At 42.3% G+C, this 8494-nt stretch overlaps 1 pseudogene; it reads left to right on the top strand.

Moving 5' to 3' along the window:
* Nucleotides 1-8494, top strand: LOC142433684 (NACHT, LRR and PYD domains-containing protein 12-like; annotated as a pseudogene).

Below are 8494 nucleotides of genomic sequence, written 5' to 3'. Positions count from 1 at the left end.
ATGAACAATCAAAAGAAAAGAAAATAAATAATGGAACCTGCTTGCACCTGGAGTTTATTATCTTCAGAGAAAGATGAGCAACTGAATGAGGTAAAACATCTAAAGAGAGAGAGAGAGAGATAATCCCACTCATTCTCTTTTCTTCATGGTCTTTGGCATTCTTTTGAATCTTTTTTATTTTGCTAGATGTATATGCATATATTAATGTATTACAGTAGGTACAGAAGTTACCCATTATGAATACCCTGAACCAGAACAAAGGGCACAGAGTAATGAAGGCCTTCCCCTTAAGGCTAAATCTTGAGCACCAAAGGATGCTTAAATGTAGGGTATAAAAAATATATTCACTGCCATCAAGTTGACTACAACTTATAGTGACCATAAAGAACAGACTAGAACTGCTTCTGTGAGTTTATAAGACTATAATTCTTTGAGGAATTAGAAAGTCTAGACATTTTCCCATTGAGTGACTAGTAGTTCGAAACTGTGGACTTTGCAGTTAGCAGTCTAGTTCATAATCACTACTCCGCCGGTGTTCTCACAGCCACTCCAAATTTTCTGGCTTCATTTTCATACTTGCAAGTAGATGTGTTTTCTGTTTTATCCCTTTTCTGTTAGGAAGATTTTGTTTCCCACAAAACTAGCTGCTCCACTCCTCTCCTATTTTCCTATTTTGTTGGAGCAGCAGTTACTGTTTATTTGTTTTGGGGGGACAATATGTATGGACCCCAAAATGTTCATTGCAAATAGAACTCTTGTATCACTACTGGGTTATTAAAATGCAGGAAAGACTGCTGATAGTTGCATTCAAGACTTTCGGTGTAAAGAACTTCATTGTCAGGATAGAGAGGTTGGCTTCTGAAATGATCTCAATCAGAGGTTAACTAGCTATAGCCCATAGCACCCCACACTTATTTCAGGAAAAAAAAATTACTTAACGCATCCTTGGCTATTGAAATGTTTGTACTGTACCTAGGATAAAATGTAGTTATCTGCTTTTGCAGACCCCCTGGATCATTCAGGCACCACCAAAGGTAGTGGTATCACTCCCTTTGGGAAACAATGAGTTAACTTCGACTGCAAAACAACCATCTCCCTGTTTCAATTTATATATTGTCTGTGCTTGCTTTCGTACTACCGTGACAGAGTTGAGTTTAAAAGTCTAAATAATTTACAGACTTTTACAGGAAAAGTTTACCCCCTCTGATTTAGGCCAGCTTTTCCAAACCAAGTTGTATATCACAGTAGATTCCAAGAGCTAGTTAATAACTATGCTTTAAGACTAGGACTCTGTAGTCCTTTCAAACAAAAAAAAAAAATCAGTATTATCCAAAGTTAGAAACTTTATTTTACTGTGTGACATTTCAGAAGCCTTCTTGTGTTAATATGCTTTGAGAAACTCTAAAAGGGAATTTCCTTAACTTATTTGACCATAACATATACACTTTTCACAGCTGTCCTATTCGTATCTTACATAATAGTATTTTAGGATTCATTTTTTGGGGGAAAATACTGCCTTTAGGTACTCACTTAACAGAAGTTTGAAACTGATGACTCTGGGTTATTTTTTCTAGTTAACGCTCTCTTACTGCCATTGAGTCAATTCCTATTCATAGCAACCTTCTAGGACGGAGTAGACTGCTTTTGTGAGTTTCCAAGGCTGTAATGGAAGCAGAATTCTCATCTTTCTCCCATAGAGCTGCTAGTGGATTCAAATTGCTAACCTTGTTGTCAGCAGCACAACTCATAACTCACTATGCTACCAAGGTTCCTTTTCTACTTATAAAAGATGGAAAACTATGCTGTATAATGTTTATGTACATAGATGTGGCTTCAGACAGAACCAAATTCTAAATTAAGGCTCCACTACTTTCTAGCTGTTGATTTGGGGCAAAGTTATCTAATACTGTAAGTAGGGATTTCTGTTTAGTTTTTGAGGTTGGGGAAAATCTAATTGGGTAAGTTTATGATCGAATATTAAAAATTTCAAGGTAGCAAAACAGAGCACCAAGGCAAGCATGGGATCATTTGGAACCTGGGGACTTGTGTAATTGCACAGATTGTACATACATGAAGCCAGCCCTAGTTATAGGTTTCAGTGTCCTCGTCTATGAAGGGTGGATAGTACCTACTTCAGGAGATTGTTGTGAGACTGGAATCAGGTAATGTATGTAATGGATGTAGTATAGGATTTGTAGTAGGCAACTCAGCACAGAATGACAAACCAAAGACTAAACCTGTTGCCTACAAATCAATTCCAACTCATAGTGACCCTATAGGACAGAGTTAAACTGCCCCATAAGATTTCCATGGTTGTAAACTTTAGAGAAACAGACAGGCTACATCTTTCACCCGAGGAGTAACTGGTGGGTTCAAATCACTGACCTTTTGGCTAGCAGCTGAACACTTAACCACTGCACCACCAGGGGCTCGTAGGCACAAAATAGGCTATAATGAATGACCTATTAAATTCAAAGGCATTTCTAGGCATAGTCACTAAATAGGTTATTGTGCCTTCTGTATGCTAGGCACTGTGCTAGAATCTCAGGCTATTCTGTGGAAGAAGGCAGATGTTGGTGATAGTTTAGCGGGGAAGGAAGACAGTACACTGAAAAGGTAACTAAGCAAACAAGACAGTGCTTGTTTAATTGTGGTAAGTGCAGTGAAGGGGAAAACAAGATGCAGGAACGAGGAAGAACAGAGAGGATTTGCTTCACATTTGGTGGTCAAGCAAGTCCCTTTCCCAGAAAGGAATGTTTGCATTGAAATCTGAATGAGAGGGTCTCTCCACAAGAAGAGCAGAAGGCAGAGTGTTCCAGACAGAACGAATAACTAGCACAAGGACCATGAAGTGGGGGAAAACATGACATTTTGAGAAACCAGAAAGTAGGCCAGTGTGCATATGTTTTACTATGCATATTTCCACCAAAAAAAGTTAAAGAAGGCCAGTGTAGCTTTAGTGTAAGAAGTGCTATGAAATCACCCTAGTGATGGAGGTGGGGGGGGGCTAGATGATGCAACGCTTTGTAGAACAAGGTAAGGAATTTCACACAAAGTTTGATGGAACGCCCTTGAAGATTTTGACATGGTCTGATTGATTCTTTAAGATGGTCCATTTGGCTTCTCAGTGTACCCATCAGTGCATGAGCAAGAGAGTCCATGAGAGAGTTGATAGGTTTGGATTTGGGGAATATTTGATATAGTGATAAATAGTAGTGATAAAATATAGTGATAAATAAAGCGATCTCGGGGCTCTGGGGAGAAGTAGGCATTGCGAATTGATTGGATGTGATAGACTACAGGGGAAAAAACGAAAGAAAGACAACTCATAGTTTTCTGAGTAGCTAGGTAGCACTGTTTACCTGAGATGAGGTAACTGGGGAGAGTCTTGCTTGCTTTATTTGTTGTTATTTTGGTTATAAAGTATCAATGAGTTTATATCAGGTTATGACAACCCAGAGGGGGTGTAGAAATCAAGGATTCAGGTTTTGACATGTAAAATTTGAGGAGCCTTTCAGGACATCCCAAAGAGCCCTGGTAGTGTAGTGGTTCTGAGTGGGGTTGCGATTCCCATGGCTGGCAGTTCCAAACCATCAACAGCTCTGAGGGAGAAAGCCTGGGCTTTCTACTCCCTTAGACAGCTACCGTCTTGGAAAACCACAGGGGAGCGGGGGGGGGGGGGGGGACGGGGTCCCTGTGAGTCAGCATTGACTTGATGGTAGAGGGTTTGGTTTGGGGGAGTGGTAATCAAAATTGCTTGTATCATTGTCTAGTATTGGTGTCGTCTCATTCAATTACAGGGAAACATGTCGAAAACATCTCAAAGAAAAATACCTGAAAATCAGAATCAATAAATGCTGTAGCTATGTCACGCATATAGAAACACAATTGCTTCTCCTAAAGGATCATGGTATATCTGAGAGGACACCGTGTGGAATTCCTCAAGAGGAACATTTTGTTGACATGAGCCATGTTTTCTATCCGGACAAAAAAGGCGCCAGCTTGCCCCAAACCACAGTGCTTCAGAGGCATGCTGGCATCGGGAAAACCGCCATGGTACACAAGTTCATGTTTGACTGGGAAGCAGGGACCCCCTGCAGCTTTGATGATCTCATCTACGTCAACTGCAGAGAAATAAGCCATGCTGCTAATGTTACTGCTACCAACCTGACTGCAACGACTTTTCAGGATAGCTGTGTTCCAGTCTTGGACATTGTTCCGACTTGTCCAGAGAAGCTTCTGTTCATTCTTGATGGATTCCCTGAGGCGGAGTACTCTGTTGACAACCAGGAAGAGGCTTTTATTGCTAACCCTCAGGAGAGGCAACTCATGGAAACCCTCCTGTGCAGTTCAGTGAGGAAGAAAACTGTTTCCTGAGTCCTCTCTTTTGATAACTGCCCGACCTACGGCCATGAAGAAGCTGCACTCTGCTAACACAGCCTGTCCGGGCAGGGCTTCCATGGTTGACAGAACGGAAAAGAGAAGGTATCTCTTGAGCCAATTTTCATGTGCTAATGTGGCAATGAGAATCTTTCATGGGCTGCAAGCAAATGCAAGCCTTGACATCATGTCTTCTCTCCCCATCACCTGCTGGGTGATGTGTCTGCCCTGCAGGCCCATCCAAATGATCACAGTGCTGTCCTGAGTTCCCCTGGGACCATGACTGATGTGAACCTGTTGTACTTCCCCACATGCCTCAAAGCCCGGACAGTCACCTCCATTTGGAAAGGACAAGCCTGGCTGTGGGACCTCTGCTGTTTGGCTGCAGAGAGACTGCAGAACTAGAGGGCTCTGTTTGAAGTCAGGGACCTCCGAAGACGTAGGAGAGGTGTGTATGTTAGTGACTCCGTTTTTCTCATTCCCTTTTTGAAAAAAGCCGTAACCCCCGAGGCCTACGCTTTCTTTCACTTGGGTTTCCCACTTCGGTTTTCTTCACTTCGGTTTCTTCGCAGCCTTATTCTATTCCATGGAGCATGAAAACAGCTGTGTGTGTTTTGACCAAGCAGGGGGGCGTGGCAAGAAAGATTCCAGCGATATGGAAAAGAGTTTTCTTCACTGCCGATACAGTTCTTATCTGGCCTCTTAAACAAAGCCAGTGGACAGACCGTGGAAGCTACTTTCAGCAGAGAAGTCTCTCCAGAACTTCAAGAAGAATTACTGAAATGGACAGAGAGGGAAATAAATGATAAATCTGTGCGGCTACAGCCAGAGCCTATAGACTTGTTTCGCTGTTTGTATGAAATTCAGGAAGGGGCCTATGTAAAACGAATCGTCGATGATTTACAGACAATTATCCTGCTTCCGCCTGCCTATACAAAAATGGACATTTTGGCAATGGCATACTGTGTCGAAAAGCAGTCACAGTCACCTGTCACTCTCTGAAATGTCAACACCTACTTGGGTTTGAGGACGACGAGCAGACCTGGGCATCCGGGCCCCCAGACTCAGTACTTATGCCGTAAGTAGATTCATGTCTTTCCTCCTTTTTTATTTTTGGCCTTCATAACTAATGGGCCCATACTTGTTCATTTCTTGCATTTGGGAACACACTCAAAGAACTGTCAAGAAGTATAACTCGTCACCTCAGCTTTGCAGATTTCATGTCAGTAAAAGCAGGAAGGATTTATTGAGTGTCTATCCTATACTAATTAAACATTGACACAGATAAACAGAGAGAGAAAACACAGTAAGTGTACTTCCTAGGTGCCAGGCGAATGCTACCCACTCTAGATGCTTGTGTACTAATCTTCATGTTCATTGTGTACATATGCTTTGTAATTTTCAAGTGTTATGAATATATATGGTCATGAGCATTATCTTTGGGGATTTTGTTATTTTGGTAGTAGAGGAACAAACTGGAAATGGTTGGTGTGTTACTCTGGGTAAACTAGGGAGACAAATTCACAGAAACTCATATGTGTTAGAAAGTTTTATATAAAGGTTAAGTATACATTAAGTAAGGATCCCAACACAGTGCTGTCCAAGCCCATAAGTACAACATTGTCCCATATGTCTGACACCAATCTACAAAGTCCTCCTCCATCTCACAAAACACATGTAATGACGCCAGCTGCAGAAGGAAAGCTGAATCAGTGAGCATGTAAGCATCTCAGTTCTGGGAGGGGTCTCCACAGGGCTGCTCCAGCACCCAAGGGTGCATTAGGGTAGGTCCATGTGGCTTCTCCTCAGGGATGTCTTAACTGAGCCTTGAAAGCTGAAGCAGACAACTGGCTAAGGAAGCTGCACCTTGGTTGCTACCGTCACAAAGCAAGAGACCCGAGAACTAGAAAGGCGAGGCTCACTGAGTCATTTATCCCTCTGCCCTTCAGTTAATCCCACATGTGTTTATCGCCTAGGTTGGCACAATAAACCTTAACTAGCTCAGTTGGAAACCTGATTGGTCTTGGTTGTCAGGCTCTATATTCATCATTGAGGCCTCAGAAAGCTCCAGGCTAGTTAGGAGGCAGTGCTAGGAATAAAATTTGTGTATGTCTTGGTGAGAAGCCTGGGCTCTTTTCACCAAACTTTGCAAGTTCCCATAGGACAGAGAACACTAGTGTAAAGAGGTGTAGGTAAACCACTTTGATAATACAGACTTTGTACATTAAAATATATAACTTTCCTGACTTATTTGGTGACTTTCAGGTCTCCTAAAGTAGCTAGCTCACTAGAGAAGATGTGCCTGGTATTAGCGGGAAAAATGCCATTGGTCATTAGGCTCGTCAATATTCTGGCCTGTTACTGGGCCGGTTGAGGGGCAGGGAACCTAGAGAGGAGACCGATGAGAATGCTTTACAGATGACTGGTCTCTCATAGAGTGGGCAATGGCATGAACGTGGAAATAAACGTAAGCTGGTAGGTTTGAGGGAAGTGGGGAAAAGGTGCGACAGAAGTTTATGCTTGGGATTAGATGGGGGAGGGGCAGACCATGTTAAACGGACTCAGATTATGAAGGCTCATGGCTAAGAGGCCTTCATTCATTAGAGAGTTAACATAGTTATATATTGTAAAACAAGACCGTGGGCTAATACATTTGAGAGATTGTAAACAATGATAGAAACAAAGAACATTTCCAGAAAATCAGTCTTCACTGGAGCTTACACCCGCAACTCGTTTTGCCTTTATCAGTCTAAACCCTTTTCTTTTTAAAACAGTTTTATTGACATAGAAGTCACATACTATCACCTTGCAGAGGGGTCTAGGGGAGGAGACCAGCCAGTCAAGGTGCGATGTAGCAACGATGAAAAATACAACTTTCCTCTAGTTCCTAAATGCTTTCTCCCCACCCCTCACTATCATGATCCCAATTCTGCCTTGCAAGCCTGGCTAGACCAGAGGATGCACACTGGCACACATAGGAACTGGAAACAGGGAATCCAGGGCGGATGATCCCTTCAGGACCAGTTGTGTGAGTGGCGATACTGGGAGGGTAGAGGGAGAGTAGGTTGGAAAGAGGGAACCGATTACAAGGATCTATATGTGACCTCCTCCCTGAGGGATGGACAACAGAAAAGGGGATGAAGGGAGGCGTCGGATAGGGCAAGATATGACAAAATGATAATTTATAAATTATCAAGGGTTCATGAGGGAGGGGGGAGCAGGGAGGGAGGAGAAAAAATGAGGAGCGGATGCCAGGGGCTTAAGTGGAGAGCAAATGTTTTGAGAATGATGATGGCAATGAATGTACAAATGTGCTTTACACAATTGATGTATGTATGGATTGTGAACCCCAAATAAAACGATAAAAAAGAATTTACATACTACACAATTCAGTGATTTAAAATATATTAAAAAGAATTGTACAGTTATCATCACAATCACATTTTGAAAATTTTCTTTACATTTTTTTCATTCTGTACCCCTTATTATTAGCTTTCCATTCACCCCCCAACCTCCCCTGCCACAACCCTAAGATTTAACCTAAGCTTCCCCTTCTGCAAGGATTTAGCCAAGGTGAGATTTCACTGTGGAACTCTACTGGTTCTCCAAGTATCATCATGAGTACTGACAAGTGAGATTTCTTTATACTGTAAAGATGAGTGGACCAAGTGCTCCTTGACCTCTCTGAGCCACCTGCATAATGGTGATCCCAATACCCATGCCATTGGGTGAAGGCACGGATAAGTCCATGTGCATGTATCAATGTTTATCTCAGCCCTGGCACACAGTGAACATGGCTTTGCAGTCAGAATAACCTGGGTATTGACCCTGGTCCTATGCCTCTGTAAATGTGATCTTAGACAGGTTACTTGATTTACATGCGCCTTAGTTTCCTTATCTGTACAATGGGGTAAAGAAGACCAAATAAGCCTGCCTTCGGCTTTGTGTGTCTGTGTGTGGAGGGGCGGGGTGATGTTTTAATTTGTCTTCGCTTCCCCTCTCTTTTAGGTTTATCCAGATGAACAATTTGCTGGCGTCTTGCTTGCACTTCCTCTGCCAAGTGCTGTGTAATCCTTTCTGTAAAATTAAAAACCTGAGGGAAGTTAAACTTTAA

Source organism: Tenrec ecaudatus, chromosome X, assembly GCF_050624435.1.
Source record: "Tenrec ecaudatus isolate mTenEca1 chromosome X, mTenEca1.hap1, whole genome shotgun sequence".
Classification (NCBI taxonomy): Eukaryota; Metazoa; Chordata; class Mammalia; order Afrosoricida; family Tenrecidae; genus Tenrec; species Tenrec ecaudatus.
This window is presented reverse-complemented; position numbering and strand designations above follow the sequence as displayed.